The sequence below is a fragment of the Tamandua tetradactyla genome, chromosome 24 (assembly GCF_023851605.1).
Source record: "Tamandua tetradactyla isolate mTamTet1 chromosome 24, mTamTet1.pri, whole genome shotgun sequence".
Classification (NCBI taxonomy): domain Eukaryota; kingdom Metazoa; phylum Chordata; class Mammalia; order Pilosa; family Myrmecophagidae; genus Tamandua; species Tamandua tetradactyla.
This window is the reverse complement of record NC_135350.1, coordinates 35,962,066-35,986,116: the sequence shown is the minus strand read 5'-3', so window position 1 is coordinate 35,986,116 and position 24,051 is coordinate 35,962,066. Positions and strand designations below refer to the sequence as shown.

The following is a 24,051-nucleotide window of genomic DNA, read 5'->3' as shown; positions in this document are numbered from 1 at the left end:
CCCCACCTGTGCTGAACCATCTCTGTTGAGTGAAATGCTATACAGTGCATCAGGGAATCACAGGCTCTGTCAGGCACAGAAACTTTCAGCAAATGACTACTTTATTACTTACATAGCACAAATGGTCCAGAAGAGCAGGGAAAGAGATCCCATTGTGGCCAGTCTCCCAGGGCAGCTGGACTGCTCCGATCAGTATGAATTAATGGCAGCTACACATATTTCCTAACCCAGTGGTGAGCAGAGACCTGTGCTGTTTGAGTCTTGAGTATTTATACAATCTCAGGTGTAGGGGCCCATATCACCGAGCATTCTCACCCTAATATGAAGCTGGAACAGCTTGTTCTGGGTTTAAGGAACAGTCAGGCCTTTTCATTCGAACTGTCATCACCCACAGGCTGCAGAATGGAGACAGACTGAAACATCTGCACACAATAGAAAAGGAAGCAGGGGTAGGTGAGGGCTGGGAGATGGAAGTCCCTGACTTCCTTGAATTTTCCATTGCGTGGCTCTGTTGAGACTCCTTCTATGTATGAATTACTGTATTTTATTCTACAGTCTGGGATGTTGTAGTAGGGGAAAACTCTGAACACCACACAAGAAAACACTGGAGCATCTGAGAAGTGAACAAGCTTTTATTGCCGGCAGACTCAGAGGACTTCTGCCCAAAGTCCAAGTCCCAAATATCCTTTGTCTCCAGATTATATAGGCTAGTTGCAGGGCAGGAGTTACCATGGGAACAGACAGACACAGGAGACATTTTATTTCATTACCTCTATCAGAAAGCATGTTTTTACACATTCTTGAGAGTACACAAATTCAAAAGATTATTTTAGTAAGGAAATACAGCAGTAACACTGAAAATGAATATCATCATTCCCCCCTTTTGATGATATTATTCGTCACATTTTTTACCATTTTCACTTGTGGGGACTAATTCATATTTATGGCAGTTTGAGGAGAGCAGGCCCCTCAGATGAAGTAGGTGGGAGGCAGTTTTTCTGTCTACTGAGGCTTCTATAGTTTGATTTACACGTTTTAGTAAGAAAGGGAGGAGGCAGGGGAGAATATGATATATACTAAGCAGTACTGAAACACTTCCAATCAGAGTTTTGAACCCTCCAAAGGTTGAGAACCACATCCCTAGAAGGTTTTTGGGGTCCCAGGAGTTCCAAGTTTGAACAGGGCTATGGGCTAGGGTTTTCATGTGATTGGTGACTTCCTGTATCACTCATTTCATGAAAGGCTAACTTAGTACACGACTAAAAAGTTAGCACATGACTACTAAAGCAGCTCCTCAAGCTTCAGCCATGTGTAGACCAGCCAGCTCTGGAGTGCTGGGTTAGGGCAGGTGGGTTCATTATGCAGCGTCGGATGTAGCAGGTTCTCTGAATTAATCTGTTTCCAAGACGAGATTGAGCTGTTTCCTGGTTTCAGCCAGGAGTGGCGATGCAGAGGACTATCTTGGCAACTGTGACAGCTGTAGGAGTAGAAAGGAGGACCATAAGGGGCCCTAACCAGGTGGGCGTTAATGCCTGAGTTTTCCAACCTTTTACCCAGACTAAGGATCCTGTGGTAAAGGAGTGCACAAGGGGGTGTTAATTGCAGTGAGAATCTTCCATTTACCCAGCTGTGCAGCTGAGGCAGCATGGCGCTTAGGCCCTGGAGTTGCTTTTTTAAGGTTAATTGTCCAAATTGTGTAATATTTCCTTGGAACTCTTTTATCAACAGTAGAGGCCATCTGAACAAAACTTCAAAAGGTGAAAATTAAGTTTACTTTGTGGGACTGCATCTTACTCTTAACAAGGCTAAAGGGAAAACATCAATCCATTTTAGATTGGTTTCCTGACAATTTTTTCAGATGTGATTTTAGGGTGCTGTTCATTCACCCCACTTTTCCTGAACTCTGTGCCTGTGTCTACCATAAATCCATCTTTTGGCCACCCACTGTCATTGTGACCATGGGCTCCCCGGTGACAAGTGTGAAGGGGCCAGGTCTGAGTTGTCTTCAAGCACTTCTTGAAGCACTTCAAAGCTCTGGGGTTTCCATGCTAGTGGGGTCTGTGTCATTTTCTTCCCATAATTTGTTGAAGCATTCTGCTTTCCAGTGTCCCTCTTCCTTACAGTAAGCACATTGGTTTCTTGCCAGTGTTCTCCTACATTCGCTGGGCAACCCCCAATGAGTGGGTGTTTTATTTCCTGGTCCTGGTCACTTGAAGGTTCTGGGTTTTGAGAATGGGGCTTCCTGGTGCCCTGGGTGAGCACTGCAGCAAGTGGGTCTGCCTTTTCTCTTTAATTGGCTGTCTGCTTCTCTCCATGCCTCCTGGTCTCAGTTCATGTAGACTTTGGTAGCTACCTCAAGGAGCTGGAAGATATTCATTCCAGAAAACCCTTATAATTTTTGCAGCTCTCTCCAGATGTCGGGTTGGGCTTGCCTGACAAATGCGTTGTTAACAAGTCTGGTTTTCTGGTGCCTCAGGGTCGAAAGGAGTGCACAATCTAAAGGCTTCACAGAGGCGCTTGTGGAACTGGCTAGTGGTTTTGTCTGACGTCTGCAGAATTTCAGTGGTTTTGATATGTTGATCATTTTCATGGCCCCCTTTTTCATGCCTTGAATGAGCACATCTTGGTAGAGATTTAAACTGTTTCTGCAAGTTTGGTGTTTGAGTTCCATCTCAGGTCAGCATCTGAGAAGGAATTTTGAGCATAGTGGGCCATGTTCATTGTCCCTGCAGAAGCATTTTCTTCCAACCACTTCAGGGTGGCTTGTGAAATCTGTCTTCGTTCTTCTGTGTTAAAGACGGTTATGCAGAGCTGGCCGCTATCTTGCCGTATTGGTCAGTGGCTCTGTACAATTGACTGGAGTAAGTAGCCTGGGGCTTCTCAGTGTAAGAGGGAGTATGGTTTTCCCAGTTTATGAGGTCAGAGGTTGAAAAAGGCTGGCAGATGAACACTGGTTGGCCTCCTGCAACTGGCCTTCAGGATCATAGTAAAGTGGTCCTATGGTTTCTCATGGGGCATTTGCAGAGTTCCTAAGGTACTGCAGGTTTTTTAGCTTCGGTTCGAAGGTTCTAGGCTTGTGGGATTTCTGGAGGGGGTTCAGGTGGACTGGGACCAGGAGAGATGGGGAGATATAGCAGAGAGCTGGCTGAAGTTTCTGATGAGGTGGAGATTTCAGTAGAGGAAGTCAGGGGAGCTGATGGTGCTTCCAGAACCACAGATGGTGCTTGAGATGGGCATTGGGGTGCTGGAGCCGAGTAAAAATAAGACAGGTATGGCAGTTAGATTCAGGTGTCAGCTTGGCTAGGTGAAGGTGCCTAGTTTTATTTCTGTGGACATGAGCTAATGGAACGTGAACCTCATCTGTTCCTGATTACATCTGCAGTCAGCTAGGAGGTGTGCCTGCTGTGATGAATGATGTTTGATTTAATTGCCTAGTGCTTAAATGAGAGGGCTTAATGTAGCACAGCCCAACCAGTTCAACATGCCCCATCTCAGCACTCGCAGTTCAGCCCAGGCCTTTGGAGATGCAGAAAGGAATAACCCCTGGGAAAGTTGTTGGAACCCAGAGGCCTGGAGAGAAGGCCAGCAGAGATTGCCCTGTGGATTCCCATGTAAGAAAAAAACCTCAGTTGCAAGTTAGCTGCCTTTCCTCTGAAGAACTATATGTCAACTAAATAAATCCCCTTTTACTGAAAACCAATTCATCTCTGGTGTGTTGCATTCCAGCAGCTAGCAAACTAGAACAACAGGGGTGATGGGTCTTTGTCAGCAGCAGGGAGGACTGGAAGTTTTTCCGGGATTGAGGATTTATGAAAGTGAAAATAAAGAGTCTCTCTCAGCTGCGAGGAGGGCGGCTTCTCTGTCCCTTCATCTTGGCAGCTTGAGGGTAGAAGGAGATTTTTCTTTGTCAGTGGTGGAGAGTTCTCTGGGGTTGGAAGTTTAGTGGTGGCTTGAGGTAATTGCTTTGTGACAACCTCTCTGGGGACTGGAATGTCCAGGTTGGCGTAGGCTACCAGCACTTTCACATGGATTTCAATGTATGCCTTTAGCCATGGTGGTGAATTCTCAAAATGTTGGAGCCAGGAGTCAGTGTATGGGAACTGGTCAGGGTGGCCAGGCTGTCCGGTGACAACTTGCTGGACAGCTCGGGTCAGTTGTGGGTTGAGCGATCCCTTGGATGGCCATCCAACTCCAAAAGTGGGCCAGTTCAATTGGCAAAATTTGCACAACTCTTAGGGCTTAAGCTTTACTCTGTAGTCGCCAGTAAATCCTTTTTGAAATTCTTAAGGAGGCAGGCTAAAGGGGTTTTGCTCTCAGTGCTACCCACAGCGATCCTCATGGGGAATCAAACAATGAAAGAATAAACAAAAGACAGCCACTTCGTCCACCTCTGACCACTTCCTTCTTGGGAATTTAGTGTCCTCTTGGCATGAGGTGGGTTGGTATAAACCCCCAACCAGTATGCTCTTTCTTTTGATTGAAAGGGCTGCCTTATGGGGTATGAAGACCCAAGGAACTGCAAATCGGGACAGTCAGGTCCCTTCATGGGTGACAGTGCTGAAGCATCAGGACAGAGCCACGTCTCATTCATATACTTTCACATACCAGGCACTTGACAACATGACAAATTATGTTGCCTTCCAAAACCACAGTGCATCTAACTACTGGGGGTTTCTTCTTCATTTTCTCCTCTATCCAAAGGGTACTAGGCCTCATTTAGGTCTCATCAGTCTCATCTTCTGCCTGAGAGGCAGGACCTGTCAGTCCCTATAGTTGACCAAAGAGCCATTCTTACCACTGCGATGGGCAGAGCCTCCAGTCCAGTTCTCAGGGCTGCTGAGGTCCCTCCCGAGTCTAGGGAAGCTGGTGTCCTTCCCAACTAGATGATCCCAATCCAGAAGAAGAGATTCCAGGGGCACCCAGAGGATGATCAAGTTTGGTCTGTGGCTTGGGCCTCCCCAGAGATGGGAAGGGAACACAAGGGTGCCTCTCTCTTGGGGTGCAGAGAGTTTCCTGGCCAATGCACCAGAAATATAGTAGGGGAAAATTCCAAACACCACACAAGAAAGCACCAGAGCCTCTGAGAAGTGAACAAGATTTTATTGCTGGCAGACTCAAAGTCTGAGCTCTGAATATCCTTTGTCTCCAAATTATATAGGCTAGCTTGCAGGTAGAAATATTCCATGGGAATGGACAGACACAACAGACATTTTGTTTTACTACCTCTATCAGAAAGCATGTTTTTACACATTCTTGAGAGTACACAAATTCAAAAGGTTATTTGATTAAGATTATTGCAGAATAATCCTGGAGTCACTCTTATGAACTCCTCAGTATAAGTTCTAGAAATGGAGTTGTAAAAGATGAATGAATATAATTTTAATAAACACACGATGGAGTGATATTAACATTTTTTTAAAATAATCACCTGATACATATGGATGGAATCTTCTTATTAAATAAATGCATTTCTCTTCAGAGATAATTATAAAGAAATTTTCCTTTTTTGACATCATTAAAGGGGGAGGTCTTAGCTTTTGTCTTCCACAATCATCTAAACAGTCCTGTTTAGGGTTAGCTGCACATGTTCTGAAATCAGCACCCCTCTTTTTGAACCCCAATTCTGACCCAACTCTGTGACCTTAACCAACCACATTGTAATTTTGTTTTCTCTTCAGTAAATTGAACAAATACATGTCTAAGTCATAAGGAATTTCTGGAGATTGTATTGAATAATGAATAATAAATATTAAAGGTATTAAGCATTTAAAGTACTCTTTCCTCCTTGAATTCTTCATTTGGCTTTGATGAAATTACCTTTTTTTTTCTGGTTTTCTACCCATCTGAAAGTCTTCTCTGCTGGGTATTTCCCATCTCCATATTATTCAATATTGCCATGTTCCAAGGTTCAGTTCTTAGACTTCTCTTTATTATGTCCATACCTTTACCATTGATTATTTTATTCAGTCTCCTAACTTTAAATGCTGTCTATGTATGGACAACTCCCAGTTTCTGTCTCCAGCTTAAACATCTCTCCTGAGTCCTGGACACATATATTAACTTCTACTTGGCATCTTCATATGGATGCCAATAGGCCTCTCAAATATGTTCAAACTGAACTCTGGATTTATATGCCCTAACTGCTCTTCCCAATTTTTGTCCTTCCCATTCTTATTCATCTCAGCAGCTAAATCCATTATTTTATTTGCTTAAAGCCACCATTGACTCATTTCTTCACATCTTACGTCTAATCCCTTGATAAATCCTATGGGCTCTAAATAAATAAGCAAGTCTCACTACCTTTACCATTATTCTCGTGTGCGTCTCTATAATGGCTCATCTAGATTACAGCAGTGGACTCATAATTACCCACCTAAAGTATATTCTCAACATGGCAACCAGAATGATATCATAAAAGCTTAAGTTAGAGAGGTCACTCATCCATTTAGTGGTTTAAAATCTCACATTAGTAACAAAGTCCCCTAGTGACCCTCAATGTCCCGCAAGAACTGACCCCCTGTTACTACTTTTCTGACTTGTCTTGTACTACCACTTCCTCTTTCATTCTACTTTGGCTACCCCCCACCCCTCACTCATTCTAATCCAGCCACACTGGCCTTTTTAGAATTTCCATATTTGAATAAAAGTTCTAAGAGTAACATATACAAATGCATATGATAATAGATTTACTTTCTGTATCCTGCTGATCCAACTAATGATCTGATAACAAGATCACTAATAGAATTTAAATGACTATTTTATGACATTTTAGAGCATGCTAAAATCCCAATAGTAGTTCAGTTAATATTAGTTGCATTGCTGCTATGTGTGTCTTTATAACAGACACATTAAGCATCACAAGGATGAATAAAATTTGATTTTTTGCCTGAGAGGAAGTGATACACACACACACACACACACACACACACATCAGTCATAAAACACAACCTCGTTAAAAGCAATACAGAGATACAGAGGGGGAGATGAAAGAGCTGTGAGGTGGCATCTTCACCTGACGTGGTTAGTACTTTGACTAGGTAAGATTTCTATATGGAGATCAAAGGCGGGTGAACAATAGTGTTCAGTGATAAACTGAGACAGAAAAGTGGTCTGAGTGGGGGCTGTTGGAGATAATAGGATATTAAGGGTAGAATATTAAGCAGTTGAGACTAGAACACATTCTATGTTTTGAGATAATTAATGTGAAAATGTATAGTAAATTAAATGTTCACATTTATATAATAATTAAACTCACAGGTTCTAGAATTAGATTGCCTGGGTTGTGAGTTCAATTCCACAACTAACTAACAGTGTTCCAATTATGTAGAATCCTTTTACCTTGGTTTCTTCATCTATAAAATGGAGGAAATACCAGAACTATGTTGAAGATTTAAAAATGTTGGTGGTAAAATGAGATCGTCTACATAAGGCACAATGGTAGCTGGCACAGAGTGTCAACTCTCTCAGTATTAGCTATTTCTAAGTACCAACATGGGGCTCATTCTGAAATTGTTATACAAGTAAATAGAAGCAGCATGGTGTAGTAAAATAGAAGTGAGTTGAAGAGAAATGTGATTGTGGTGGCTTGGAACTATGTACCCCAGAAAATCATGTTTTTAAGCTTCATCCATTCCTGTAGGTGGATGAATATAGCACCTTGTGAATAAGTTACTTTGGTTAAGGTGTGGACCAGCTGAATTAGGATGTGTCTTAATCCTATCACTGTAGGCCTTAAAGGGAAGATCACACAGAGAGAGAAAATGCCACAGGGAGTGGCCAGAAACTGGAAGTCAAAGGAACTTGGAAGAGAAAGCAGAAGCCAGGAGAGACCTCTGTGTGCATTGCCATGTGACAGAACAGCCAAGGACCAACACTTTGTGCTACAAGCCAGCCCCAGAATGCCAGTCTTCTGGGAGAAAGCATTGCCTTGATCATGCCTTGATTTTGGATTAACTTCAAAACCATAAACCAATAAGTTCCCATCATTTAAGCCAACCCATTGCATGGCTTTTGCTTTAACAGCCAGGAAACTGAAACGATGATTCTGTTTTTTCATAATTCTGGAAGCATTACAGGACCTCTCTTTGTTTGCCTTTTGTAAAATGGACATAAGTATTTCTGATCCTAAAACAGTGAAGGCTTTTGCCTATATGTGATTGCTTCATACTGAAGGAAAACAAATAAGAAACATGGTCACTTTTCTGTAAGAGGAACTTACATTAACTTATAAATCAATCTCATAGTTTAGAATAGTTAGTGTGCTTGTGCTGCAGTTCTAGGTGATGAACACTTAGTATATGTTAGGATATTTTTTCTGTAATCCGGAGCTCAAGGTGTCTTAAATAATAAAGAAACTTTGCATTTCCTAATATAATGTCTAGGAGAAGGACAGGCTCCAGTGTTATTTGTTTCAACACCTCAATATTATCAGGGATTTAGGTTTTTCTCTTTTTTGCCTTGAGGTCTTCTTTTTGGGTACAGTGTCTTTGTGGGGTCAAAAAATGCCTAACAACAATTGGAGCACATACCTCAGTTTTCATGGCCACTGAGACTGCTTTCTCAGAAGTCCCAGATAAGTGTCTCCCCATATTTCATTAGCCCACACTGGCTTAGGTCTGGCAATAGGGATATAATTTCACATCACCGACTTATTTCACAAAGGGGATGGAATTGTCATTTCTGCCTTTCAGGCAGTAATTATCAAAGAATTGTCAACATACCCCTGAGGTTCCCCAAGATGCTTTCAGGAGACCCATGAGTTCAAAACTATTTTTATAATAATACCAAGACATTAAAAATGTAACGTTTTCTTATCTATAGCTTGATAAACATCTGACACATGCTTTATATAATAAATATTATTGAATTTTATTGAAATGTTATTGAATATTTTAAATTCATTGAGAAAGAGTAGTGGGCTATAAAAGTTGGGTAGCCTGATGTTCCAGTTTGCTAGCTGCCAGGATGTGATAAACCAGAAACAGAATGGCTTTTAAAAGGGAGAATTTATTAAGTTGCAAGTTTACAGTTCTAAAGCCATGCAAATGTCCCAATTAAAGCAAGTCTATAAAAATGTCCAAATTAAAGCAAGCTTATAGAAATGTCTAATCTAAGGCAACCAGGGAAAGATACCTTCATTCAAGAAGGCTGGTGAAGTTCGGGGTTTCTCTCTCAACTGGAAAGGCATATGACAAACATGGCCACGTCTGCTAACTTCTCACCAGGCTTCTTGTTTCATGAACCTCCCCCAGGGGTGTTTTCCTTCTTCATCTCCAAACATCTCTGGTTATGTCGGCTCTCGTAGATCTGTGGCTTTGAAGCTTTCTCCAAAAATTTTTCCTCTTTTAAAGAATTCCAGTAAACTAATCAAGACTCACCTGTAATGGGTGGAGTCACATCTGCCTCTGATCAAAGATTAATAGCCACAATTGGGCATGCCACATCTCCATGGGGATAATTTAATCAGGTTTCTAACCTACAGTAGTGAACAGGGATTAAAAGAAACAGCTGCCTCTACGAGATGGCTCAGGATTAAAACATGGCTTTCCAGGGTACAATCCTTTCAAACTGGCACACCTGATATCCAGAGCCAGGCTCTTTACTACATGGTCTATCAAAAAAAAAAAGTATAATTTATTTAAAAATTTGCTTTAAGTTAGACCTCTGGTAATTTTCCTTTCTTTCTTTCTTTCTTTTTTTTTTTTTTTGCTTATAATATTTCAACTTGAAATGTTTTCCATAAAATATACACTTTGATTTCTTAGAAGAAACTAGATAATGGAGTTTTGGAATGAAATATCATCATAATTTTGAATATCTGCGTATTTATTGGAAAATTGTACTACAAGAGGATTAGTTATAAATATCGGCTAACAGCTGCATATGAGAACAACTTCTTTACCATATCCTCTTTCAACAGTTTGGAAATTCAAAATTAAAAGGATAACATATTTGAATTTACAAGTTATACTCATAAGTATGGTTGAACAGATATTTATCAGTCTTTTTGAATTTTATCTTTTTATGTGATTGTTCTTAGCAGAGTCTTAATTTATCTTTATCAATGTTAGATTCTGAGCTTTCTCTTTCCTTTTATTTCATTTTCATTTTGCCCTTTTAATTTAAGTGGAAGTGAATTTTGACATTTGAACTTTTTATGAAAATAACTGTGCAAATAATTTAAAAAGCATAATCATAGTACAGTGTACTACTAGCTCCTAGTAGTTAGATAATTCTAGCTTCTGATTTTCAATTGGCAATTAGATTGTTAGCCCTTTCCTATCACTAGGCACTCTTTCACACAGGGCAAGTGGGGTCATAACAACCAGGTAGCTCATAATTTCATCAGGGGGTAAAAATGTTTTTAGAAGGTGCTGTAGCTGCATCAAGAGCCGTAGCAACTACTAAACTCAAAGGAACTGAAGAATTTTAAAAAGATAACATTTGACTGGAGTTTTAAAGAATAAAGAAGTGTTTCTTGGGTAGAGAAGGAAATGAAGTGCTGCATTAAAGGTAGAGGGAATAGTCTGAGTGCAGGAGGAGAAGAACTATTATAGAACAGAGGGTATCTGTGTTGCAGCAAGTAATCTGGTGTGATGAGAAAGGATAGGGATGAGGCTGGGAAGCTAGTGGCCTTTGATGGAGAAAGTGTTTATTTCAGACTAAGGAGTGGGGATATGATAAAGATCTGCTCAGGAGATCACCCTGATCAGAGTTATAGTTTGGAGCTTATATCATTTGGGCAGCACACTAGCTTACTAACTTAATACTTCTCCCAACTGCTGCCTTTCCCCCTCATTCATATTTTCTTATTGGACCCTTATGTGGTTAACGTTGGTCTCAGGATCCCATGCTTTCCTATTTCTTCCTCTTCTTCATTTTCATTTTGTTCTTCTAATTTAAGAAAAGTAAATTTTGACCTTTCATTCTAATGTGAAACTAGCATTGCAAATGTTTAAACAAGCAAATAGTACCACAATGTATTAAACTCACTAACTGAAGTTCCATTATTGTAAAGAAGAAAAGAAAATAGCAAATTTATATGCATGAAGAACAGGAAGAAATCCTACTTTACTAATGTTTTTATTGGAAAACTTTCTGCTGACTTTTGTAAGATTCTGTCATTGAATAATAACAACTTGAAGGAAGATTTGAAAACACAATCCTTAATATTTTATATTCATATATAGATGTTCAATTCTAAATTAATTGCTTCTTAGAAAAATGAAGTTATAGGATACAGGAACCAGAAGCCATATTTCTCAAGAGAAGCTTTATTTCTTAAGACTCTCATCTCTTGAAACTTTAGATCCTATGAATGCTATTTACTGAGGAAGAGATTAACTAAAATTAACCAAATTAACTCCAATAGTGTTCTTTCTGTTGATAAGTGGTGTAGAATGTCTATCTTTTGAGTAAAAGCCTAATTGAAAAACAGGATTTCAATATCTTTCTAACAGTGTTGTATATGTGCTAATTTATGTATACCATAAATGCAGCAGTATTTTAAGTTAACTGTTTTTCACCTGAACTGATAATATATGGCTGTTTCAAGCAACGACACAACATTTCAGTTGATATTAAAATTTATTCCTTGGCAACAGTTAATAGAGACTTGTAGGTTTGACATATTCCCTGTTGGTGGCATGCTCGAAAAGAGCATAGTTGGCCATTTTTGACCTACACATATAAAAAAAATATTGAAGGTTTAGAAACTATAAAACTAGTCAAATTCAAGGGCTAGTTTAATTTTTTTTTAAATTGTGCACATTTCAATGATTTATAATGTTCCCAAATTGTTTAAGTTAAAATATGTAAATTTCAAGATCCATGATGTCATGGATTAACAGAAAATTATACTTTTACTCACATATGTTTGTGGCACAGACCAAGATTGAACTCAGATTAAGGCCCATAACAGAAAAATTCATAGCAATCCTTAAAATCAGGATAGTTATTACACTTACATATGCTAGCACGAGTTATATTAAGTGATATGCCATGCCTTAATTAATGACATTATTGATCATCAGTAAATGAAAATGTATTTTTCTAGAAATTAAATTAGATTGCTTTATAACAAAATTCTGACATGGAAAGTGTCACAAATCACAGAAAATTGCAAATTTGTAGATATAAATCTTCAGGAGATAATCTAGTATAGCTCAAGCTAGAAAACATAATTATACACAGCTTAGAAATTATGTGAATATTATGAATACAATATGCATTTTAAAATTGCACCTGTATTTCAAAACCAAGAGGAGAACCATAATAAGAACTTACAGCTAAAGGAAAATTTAGAAATCATCTAATATTTGTGGATTGCTTGATTGGTGCTGTGAGACACCTTACAGCATTGAGGTCAGTAAGCTCATTGCTTATGTCTCAATATGGTGTTCTAATCTGCTAACATGATCTAAATCTGAAAATATGAATTAGTTGAGTATATAACAAACAGAATGGAATTATAAATCATGAAATGATTTTTGGGACTTGAATAGCTAGATGTAATTTAATGTCCATAAGTTTTTATTCTTCCTGATTAATAGTGATGTGAATATTATTTATCAACAGTAGAAAAACCATGGACTTTGAAATCAGACAGGCTTTGTTTAAGTCTTGGATCACCCACTTAATAACTGTATAACCTAAGTAATTTATTTAAACAGCTCCACACCAATGTAAAATAGAATAATAACAATAGTGATGATGATGAAACTTTCCTAAGAAGTGGGGATTAAATGAAATACTTCATTAAAAAAGCTTATACTTTCTGAAACAGAAAAGTCAATAAATGTAGGCTACCATAAAATTGTATTATTATAGATGTTATTACAAAGGTAGTGACATTTTTGCCTGTGTGAAGAAACTAAATTTGATCTTTGCACAGTTTTAGAATTACTGAAGTTATGGAAAAGAGGATACATAGCAATCCTTTTGTAGCAAAATATATAAACCAAATAATTGTTTGATATTAACTTGCTGAAATACATTTTGCTTAGTATAATTTCAAAGTTTAATACAGCCATTATTCCGTATCTTCATTTTTGTTCTTATGTTGTCAAACATTGGATAATTCCAATGTTCTTAGCACATAATGACTGAAAAAAAAAAAAGAATTCTGAAAGAGAGCTATTATAAAAGACTACAAAGATATAAATGATGTTATTAAGGCAAGATACCAAAATACCAATTAATATTATAATAGGGCAATAATTAAAAGAGACAAATTTAGGAAAAGAAAAGAAAATGCTAATTCATGCACCTTTATAACATACTTGTGAAACTAATTTATTCCACTGGCAATGTTGGAAAATATAATCTCAAAAAGAAAAAAAGACATTAACTCGATAATAGGGACAAGATTTAATGAAAGAATACAAGATATTTGGTGGTGGGTCAACATTCTTGACGTTAATTAAGATTGACATTGTCATTAAAAAAGACAGTTACAGTTTCCTACTGTATCTGTCATCTTTGTATCCATCATCTATTACGTATCTATCTACTTCACTGTCAAAGAGCAGAATGAATGGATTCTCCTTCTCAATCAGTATAAGATTATATTCTTATTTGGCAGAATGCAGATAATAAAATAGTGGAATCGATCAATATGAGCATATTGGAAATGAGAAAAAATTAAAAACCGTTTTGTGATTTTTTAACTGACATGCCATTTATCCATTAAAAATATTATCATGCTTAATTCATATGGAGTAACTATAGTGCTGAATTGAAGTCGAGAGCATGGGTAATCAGGTTAGGGCCTATTGTAAGCATTCCTAGCTTGGAAGCTCTTTCAGCAGTCACTCTATTCCCAACTTGTAATTGTTATTTCTAAATTGTGAGATGCTGAGCTATTTGTGTATAACCTGGCTGTTCTCTGGAACTTTGGATATTTGTGTGTGACACCTGAGACTCAGAGTTAGAGCTCTGAAGCTATACAGCATACAGCAATGTTAAAAATTTTGAAATATGATCAGTCTTTAACTAAAGATATGAATGAAGCTGATTTGGGTAGGACTAAGGTAAATCAAAATACAGGGTAAAGGATGATATACATGGCCTATATTTTAAAGCTTCAACTTCGGTGGGAGACCAAAGGATTTATTTGGTGCAAAATATATACTTTTGGCAGGGCACTGTCTGGTTTTGCTTTTATGAACAGTTCCTTATACCATGATTGCATAGTATCTTGAATAGGGAGTACGATCTCGTTGTTTGTGTGATGCCCCAATACATTCCAGAATAATTGGGGCAGAGAAAATAAAAGGATTTGCAAAGACCCTGAGGGGAGAAAGGAGGAGATATTTCCCACCTGGGAAATTCTTCATAGTGTCACAAGCAATGGGCACAACCAATTTAATAGACCAAGCCCTCGATCTTGGGGCTCACACCTGTGAAACTTATTCCTGCAAAGGAGAAGCTAAGCTTACTTACAATTATGACTAAGAGTCACCCCCAGAGAACCTCTTTTGTTGCTCAGAAGTGGCCTCTCTCTTTCTAAGCCAACTTGGCAGGTGAATTCACTGACCTCTCCTCTACATGGGAAATGACTCCAGGGGCATAAATCTGCATGACAAAATGGAATAGACTTCTTGACCAAAAGGAGGAAGAAAGAAATGAGAGAAAATTAAGTTCCGGTGGCTGAGAGATTTCAGAGTCAAGAGGTTATCCTGGAGGTTATTCTCATGCATTATAAAGATATTCCCTATAGTTTATGGTATATTGGAGTGACTAGGAGAAAGTACCTGAAGCTATTGAACTGTATTCCAGTAGCCTTGAGTCTTGAAAATGATGGTATAGCTATTTAGTTTATACAGTGTGACCATATGATTGTAAAGACCTTGTGGATGATGCTCCCTTTATCCAGGGTATGGACAAATGAGTAAAAATGTAAGGGCAAAAATAATTAAATGATAAGGAGAATAAGGAGTAAGAAAAAAATTAGATAGCAATACTAGTGGTCAATGAGAGAGAGGTGTAAGGGGTATGGGTTGCATGCATTTTTTTCTTTCTTTCTTTTTCTGGAGTGGTGTAAATGTTCTAAATATGATCATGGTGATGAATATACAACTACGTGACGATTAAAAATGGAATGTGGTGATACTGTGAGTCTTTTTATACTGCAGATGGATGTATGCTGTGTGAATGTATCTCAGCAAAATTGCACTAAAAAAGATGAGTGGTGAACATTATGTGGTTCTAATTTACACATATCATTTTGATTATGATAGAACTTGAAGAGGATATATATGTTTTTAAAAACTTCTAATTTTCAAAAAACATTACCATATTTTTTTAAACATTTTTTTTTGAATTGAGGAACATAGCATATATAAAAAAGTGGTAAGTTTCAAAGTACATTTTTAACAAGTAGTAATAGAACAGATTTCAGTGTATGGTGTGGGTTACAGTTTTACAATTTCAGGTATTCTAGCTGCTCTAAGACACTGGAGAAAAAAATAAATGTCAATATAATGATTAATAGTAATATTTATCTTTTAAATTCTATTTCCCTATTACAATTTCTCCTTCTCCTTTGATCCTTCTCCCAATATTTAAGGATATTTGGTGTGCTGGTTTGAAACTGGTGTGTACCCTAGAAAAGCCATGTTCTTTAATGGTAGAATCTTTTTGATTAAGTTGTTTCCATGGAAATGTGGCCCACCCAGTTGTGGGTGGGACTTTTTGATTAAGTGGTTTCCATGAGGATGCATCTCCACTCATTTAAAGTGGGGGCCACTTGCTGGAGTCCTTTAAGAGGGAGCCATTTTGGAAAAAGTTTCAGAGCCCACACAGCTAGAGACCTTTGGAAATGAAGAAAGAAAATGCCACTAGGGAAGCTGTTTGAAACCAGAAGCCAGAGACCCCAGCAGATGCCAGCCACATGCTTTCCCAGCTGACAGAGGTTTTCTGGACCCATTGGCCTTTCTTTGGAGTTAAGGTATCTTTCCCCTGATGCCTTATTTTGGACATTTCTATGGCTTTAGAACTGTAAACTTGATACTTAATAAATTCCCCTTTTAAATCTATGGCTGGTATATTGCATTATGGAAGCTTTAGCAAACTAATACATTTTGGCAACAACAATTCTAACTTCTTCATGTTTGAAAGTGGTGTTGACATTATGGGATAGTGGCTGCAACTGGTTGATGCTCTTGGAGAGACTGTTAACTCTGGGTTTCAGTGTTTATCTGGCCTAGTATAGTTTTCTGAAAAATAAACTTAGTGGGTGAAACTTTTATCAAATCTCAGATAGAGCCCTGGATGTTCTTTAGGGTTTATAGGAATACTATTGGTTTGGACTTGGCAAACCATGGCAATTAGCAATATCTAGCTGAAGCTTGCATGAGAGTAGCTTACAGAATATCATCTCCATTCTATTTGAATCTCTTAAGTGATTATCTCTTTGAATCACTTAAGTGTTACCTAAGTGTTATAAAATATAAGGCTTATTTTGTTACTTTTTCCCCCATTTTGGTCAGGTAGGCATTGTTGATCCTATGGTGCCAGGGCCAGGCTCATTCCTGGGAGTCATGTCAGATGTTTCCAGGGAGACTTATACCCCTGGACATCATGCCCCATATAGGGTAATGATTTTCCTTGCAGAGTTGGACTTAGAGAGAGAGTGGCCCTATCTGAGCAACAGAATTTCCCTGGAAGAACAGTTTGACATAGTTATAGGTAGGCTTAGCATAGTTATAGGTAGACCTCTGTAGTTTCTTACAATTGTTTTGTTGTTTAAGCTGCTTTTGCCTAGAGGGCAAATTTTGGGAGTGGAGGCATGCCTGAGAGCATTTTCCCAATTCAGTCTTTTCCAGCTGAAACAGGACCAGGGACCCATGAAGGTGGCACCAACCAACCCCAGAGAGTCCTGGGGAAGGCATCAGGAAGGACATCAAGAACTTCTCCCATGGATCCCCAAAGCTGAGCTTTCTGGAACTGCCCAGTAAAAGCAGCACTTCAACTAACTGTCCCTGCAGCTCTGAGGAAGAATAGAATTTTAAACTCTCCTTCATCCACTACCTTTGTCTGAGATTGTTTAGAACAATGCCCACCCTCAAAGCCAGTTCCCCACTGATCCAAAGTCGATAATCAGATTCTCTGTGATCAGCTGTGCCCACCCCTGGACTTGGGGAAGAGAATTATTACGTCCCTTTCTGTCATCCGCCAGCTAGCCACAAGTTGGACCTCATGACAACCTTCTGTGAGAGTGGGAGAGGGATGCCAGTCACATGGAAAGAGCGATTGACTAATCTTTACCATAATTTACCAGTCCTTCTCTTCTCTGGATGCTGTACAGCGTTCTTCTCACCTCCGGAGTTTCAGAATAGCTGCTTCAGACATTTCCTATCTGTTTCAATGCGGTTTTGGGGGAGTGACTGGATTGTAGAGCTTCCTACTCCACCATCTGCCACAGTCCTCCTACCTGGAAGCTCACAAAGCAATTTGGAATTGGTAGACAGAAGAAGGCAAGAATCCTGAAGTGAGTCTTACGCTGATAAGTGAACTGTTTGTCCAGATAAACAACATCTTCAAGATAGATTTAGAATATATTTCCTATAGCTGATGGTATATTGTTTATAAATTTTAATCTTATGTTCCTCGGAAACAATTACTTGTAACAAATACTTTTATTCAGAGAGAGGTTGTCAGTCCTTGGTCAAGCAGTTAAGTAAACATTGATGCGTGTGCTCCCAGTTCACACACAAATATAAAAGTAAAACATGTGGCATTATTTTGGTTTACTAAAGGATGAGATGCATCTTATAAATTTCATGGCCTCATTTCTATTTTGATAATATAAAATGATTTTAATTCTTTTATTCCTTCAATAAACTATTAACAAAAGTCATGATAACAGAATAACTTATCCAACAAATGCATATTTAATATTCTATATGTACTGGGTGCCACTTTATCTCATTCCTCAAATTCTAGAGGAAAAAGGAGATTATTGGAGCTTTATAATATATGTACACATACACATGATCTAAACATACTTACAATATAGACACACATATGTATAACCTCTGGGAAGATTGTACCTTTAGTATAATGGCCTTTTAGGTTATCTGCTCTGGTAATATGATTAAACAGTGTACAGAATATAAAATTTTAGAATCTGTGCTATAATGCAACTGTCAGTTGGCTAGGCCTCAGGGAATGGGATGGAGATTTTCATAAAGTTATTACAACATATAAAATGATCACTTTGCTTCTATTTGCAGAATTCTCTGCTTTGTGTTTCCTGCTGGTAAAGTGGGATGACTTATATTGGCTTACTGAGACAAAATGAACAGTCATTTTAAAGCCAGGATCAATCTATGACACAACTTAGTACTCTAACCAGGTGGAGAATTCCTCATGCTTCAATAATGTTTGGCCGTCATTTCTTATTCTGTTTCAATATGACAAAGAAAGGAGAAGATAAATGAAGGTGAAGCTAAAGGTGTAGCCATTGAAACATTGATCCAAAGCTACCTCTATAAGTGTTTCACTCAAGGTATTTTTCTAATAGATATTTTAGTTTTTGCCAGGCTATTAAAAATGTTACAATTTTGAGCTACTTTAATTCCTTTCTTATTCATTATTTAATAAGGGTGCTGATCTTGTCTTCTATTTAATAATAGTCATAATTCCTCTAGTAAACAGGAAAGCTGCCATAACTGAGATGCCTTATTCTATGATGGCACATTGAACCAGTAAACATTAATGACATTTTCTAATATCTATGTATCTCATGTTTTATTTTTTTGTAGCCATAAATAAAACAGTGGTAACACAGTACAGAAATAGTTTATATATCAGAATTTGAATATGAATATTAAAAATTCTCATGTACATGTAGTATATACATAAGTACTCTTACCAAAAAGATGAAAAATGATGGGCAAATAGTTGTTCAATCCACAGTTACCTGAAAGAAGAAACACATGTTCCTTTAAGTCTAATTTCTCAGGTTAAAAACAATTATAATGAATGCATTATATTTAAAATATTGGAATCTAATAATGCAGTTTTAAAATGATAGATACAGATATTTGTTATTAATTGTGAAATTGAGCACAGAATAAATGTCAGTGATTTAAATAATCTTTTTAATGGTCAGATTAAAATAATCTTTTAAGGAAAAATATCAATTGCAGAATAGCTGTATGTGAAACTACATACAGAAGTGCTGGGATAGACTTGGGCTCTGCATAGTCCATAGCATTGTTTTCATACAAAAATCTGAAAGTTTGTGTATCTATGCAAATTATCTATCATGTCAAAGATTTGAATATTAACCAATTCAATTAAAGGGCTTTTCAATCAGGTGATACATTTTCCAGTCAGAGATCCATTTTGTTTCAGAAATAGGTTCCTATATCCTAAGGGAAAGTTTGTGGTTACAATCCCTATCTCAACATCTTTGTGGAGTGGGCAGCATCACATCCACCTGGGCCTGTAATTGTGTCTTATTTGGATACACATAATTTCTGGACACTGCAATGACCCCTATAAAATGTTGTCATGACTTCTGTAGTATCAAGGACTGCTAATTAGACTTGAGAAATGGAAATGTTGTAAGCAAGAAATGACCCTTCAGAATTTAGAAATTTGTTATTTGAATTATGCGAGGCCAGAGTCCCTTTGGGTAACTAACTCTTTGGATGAAAATATCTGAAAGAAGTTAAAGGAGGTTTAATGTTGTGTGGTTATTTTGTTCCCTTCCTTCTCTCTTTTAAACCGCTTGGCACACTTATGGAAATTGAATATCGTCCTGTTACAGTCACTTGTGATATCTGGTAGAAACTCTTGCAGAGAATATTCCTGTAGATCCTATTTGATTTGACTGTGTATTTCTATAACCTTCCATTTTACTCATTGAACTAGGAGTAAATTTCTACATAGGCTAGCTCATGTAGAAACTAAGCATTTGTTTATAAATTGAGAACTCTGAGCCTAGAAGATGAAATACCAATGTGTCTTGATGTACCTGGCTTTGCATAAGTTGGCCTCATTTAACCTATGCCATTGTGCTTCCTGCTTCTTACCAGTTCAGCTACAGGCTGTGGCTGTACAGTTTCCCAAAGACTATCCTCAGTGTGGCCTCTATAATTCTGCTTACATTGGCCTATCTATCTCTTCTCATTTAATCAAATCTTATTCACATGTACTGATAATGCAACTTTCTTTTCTAGAAGAAGATTTAACTGTAAAATGAGCAGATTCCTAAATATTAAGCAATTACTTGCTCTGAATTGAAGAAACAGAGACAGAGCAAAGGAGATTTGCGTTTTTTTGCCATTCAGAATCTCTTTTATAACAGGAAGGAGTGAACAGCCAAAAGTCATTAGCTACAATATATCTGAGCCCTTTGGGGTATTTAAATCACCTGTTGAAACTATACACCTTATTCATTTCTTGTGATTTGCAATTCATATTTAAAATCTGGAAAAATGGGTGCTATTAAAGGATATAATGAATAAATTTTTAAAAGTGAGAATGAATGTTATGTAGATTATAATCTTACTCCTAATGCTTTTGCAAAGTGAAACCCATTATATTAACTGACTTTACTATAGAATCAAAGATTAATAAATTGTGTCTCATTACCCGGAAATGTTCTTGATGTATATAATGTAACTTTAAGCAAAGATTAATTATTCATTTGATAGTTGTTCAAAAAGATGAGGGAGAGAGAAAGAGAGAGATGGGAGGGAAATTGAGTTGTCATCTGTTTTAATGTTGGCTATACTAAATTTGAAGTAAAAGGAGGTGTCTTAGGAAAAAATATAAAGATATGTATAATATGATTTTTAGCATAAAGATTTACTTAGAAAGATAGTCTTTGCATTTATTTATAACTACTCATTAGTTGATTATATTAAATGTAGAACAAAAAATTAGAGATCAGAAGATTCCAGAGAAAATTTACTGAGCTGTCTGGAAAAAAAAAAAAAAAAGATATTGCCTTGAATGCCTCTTCTTGTTAACACCTGAATAGCTCAACTACACTCTTTCAGATAGTGCTGAAATCAAATCTCAATAATTCCATGAAGAATACAAGCTTTACAGGGGCAGGGTCTAATATCTTCAGATCCTAGAATAAGACTGTCCAAGCAGGCACTTGCTGTGTATGTTTAATAAATTGTGTTGTTCATTCAATTAAATTACATGGAATAAATATGTAGAGTTTCTAGTTATTCAATAACTTTAAATTTATATTCGAATATAAATTCCATGCTGATCAAAAACTAAAACTTGCATTAATGCCTTAGTGCATATTGTGTTGTATGTCATAATCATCAGTATTAAAAACATGTTGGAAAAACAAACAAAAAGCAAGCATGTTGGGAGTGTGAGGGTAGTTCAGTGGTAGAATTCTCACCTGCCATGCAGGAGACTGGGTTCGATTTTTGGCCCATGCACTTTCTAAACAAACAAACGAAGAAACCAACAAAAACAAACAAACAAAAATTCAACAAATGGTGCTGCAATAATGGGATACTCACATGGAGAAAGAATGAAATGTGACCCTGCCACACAGCATACAAAAAAAATCAAAACAAAGCAAACAAAAAAAGCAAGCAGTCTTGCTGGGCTGGGCTGGTTGGTTATTATTACTGTAGAAGGGACCCCATTGTCCTGGCCTTTTATTACTTTCTTATCTATGGATCTGCATATTTCTCTAAGATCTTCCACTCAAGTAGTCTTTAAGCCTGTCTTGAACCTTCTCACAGTCTAGGCCTTTGATTTTTTTCTTCCCTGCCTTCTACTCAACAACATCAGTGTGGATCTAGCTTCTCCCCATAACTTGCCTTCCCCCAAAGTGTCTGATTTTAGGGAGTCTTCACCAATGCCTGAGATTTACAAGGCTGAAGAAAATTATGCATCCTTGCAAATGTCATCTGCTGAGGTGCACCAGTCAGAGACAGTCTCCCCTCTTCCTTGCTCCAAGAATCAGGGATAGCCCTGATTCTTCCACTAGTCCCAATGTAAAACGACCTGCTTCCATATAGAAGAGTACAGCCAAGAAGGAAAACGAGGGCCAGGTTAAGAAACGGAAGATCAGAACCATGTTCTTTCAGACCCAGCTGTGTATACTCAGTGTTAGATTTCAGACAGAAATACCACAGCTTTCAGGAGATGCAAGAACTTTCCAACATTCTGAGCCTTGGCTACAAACAGCTTAAGACCTGGTTCCAGAATCAGAAATGGAAACATAAGAGGTGGCAGAAAAAATGCCGACTGGTCAAAGATTGGCAACATTATGACCTCGAAGGGCTCAGCACCTGTCGAATACCCAGGGTTCTACTCTTCCTATCCCCAGTGGTGCTTGGTGAACATTTATGGTAACATTCCAATAGGGAGTAGCCAGACCTGGAACAACCCAACTTGGAGCAGCCGTTCCCAGAACACCGGACTTGGTGCACCCAAGCCTAGAATAACCAAGCCTGAAATGACCAGGCCTGAAGCAATCTTTTCCAGAACAGTGGAGAGGAATCCCTGCAGCCCCAGATCCAATTCTAGCAAAATTCTCTGCCAACAATTTGGAAACCACGTTGAGAAGTGCTGGAGAGAGCCATAATGTAATACAGCAAACTGTAAAGTATTTTAGTACCACACAAACTAGGGATTTATTCCCAAATTATTCCATGAATCGTTAGCCTGAGGATGTGTGAAGATATGGGAGAAGATGGGAATATAATCCAATCTCAGTTTGGACAGAGGCCGTATTACATCCTTGCAGAATTTTCTTGATTGCTATGTATCTGACTTTATCCTGGTTTTCATTGTGTATTTAGGGGTGGGCATGGGTATGCATTGAGTCTAATCAGAGTTTTCAAAAACTCAATAAGAGGCCAGATTACCTTGGCTGGTCTGTACAACATAAAAGATAGGTATCTGTGACTATACAGAACCAGATATAATATTAGTTTGGATATTTTTAGGATCTACCCTCAAGAATAGGAAGTAAAAGTATAAACATGCATGAGAGAGTACACATGTTATAGGATTGGGAGTCTTCACTTTCTGTAAAACTGAATTGCTAAGAGGAAGGGGTAAGCTATCATAACCTGCTTCACTGATTTCTCTCATGCTTTTTGATCTTCTTTACTGCTTCAGATTTGTTCATTACTTTAATAGTTGCAGATAGATGTTTTCTTTTTGTTGCATCATGATAACATTATGGTAGTTTGGCTTTTGATTTTCAAATATAAGTACAGATAAATTAAATATATCCATTAAAATAAAAGCAAACAAAATAACCCATCTAACTAACAAAATACCCAAGATTAAATGATCGTTCGGTCAGAAAGGAGGAGAAATATGAGGTGGTCATAAAATAGAGAGATGACATGATTTTTTTTTTTTGTCTAAAAAATGGCAACATCTTAAGGGAAATTATATTGTATATAGTTTTTCTTTTTTTGCATGGCCAGACACTGGGAATCTAACCTGGGTCTCCAAGCATGGCAGGCAAGAACTCTGCCTGCTGAGCTACCCTGGCCTGCGCTATACATAGTTTTATTTAAATATAATTGTATGGAACTTACCCTTTCCTATAAGTTTAAATATTTCTTTTAAAAAATTGCAATGTTAAGGTTTACTATTTCTTTGCTTCCTTGACTTATCTAGGTAGAATATGTTTCCTAAAAATGTAAAAATTCTATGCACTTGTCTAGAAAGGAGGACAGTGAAATGCATTTTGACTAAACTGACCTCCCCCCGAAGGCACTGTCTATATCAAGCACCTTTTTTTTTTTACCCTTTTCTAGGGTCTAAAATATCAGATTATAGAAATTTTGGTCTAAGCATTATTTCAGTAATATATGCCTGTCACCCATGTTTTCCCAGAATGGATAACAATCATGATTTCATCTAATGCTTGGAAAATTCATAAAGTATTTGGTTCAGTGGTAGATTAGATCCTTATTAGTTTAAACATGCTATAGCCGTATTCCTCCAAGCATAATTCCAGGACTATTTCTACGTTAGAAATGAGAGATATAAATGGGAAAGTCAGCACATTTATCAGACTGAATTTTTTCTCTC

At 37.6% G+C, this 24,051-nt stretch overlaps 1 protein-coding gene and 1 pseudogene across 5 annotated transcripts in view; both read left to right on the top strand.

The window, feature by feature from the left end:
* Positions 1-24,051, top strand: part of CCSER1 (coiled-coil serine rich protein 1) — a 1,450,145-nt gene that overhangs the window by 338,605 nt on the left and 1,087,489 nt on the right. The window lies entirely within an intron of this gene.
* On the top strand, positions 1,959-22,676 carry LOC143668523 (homeobox protein NANOG-like; annotated as a pseudogene).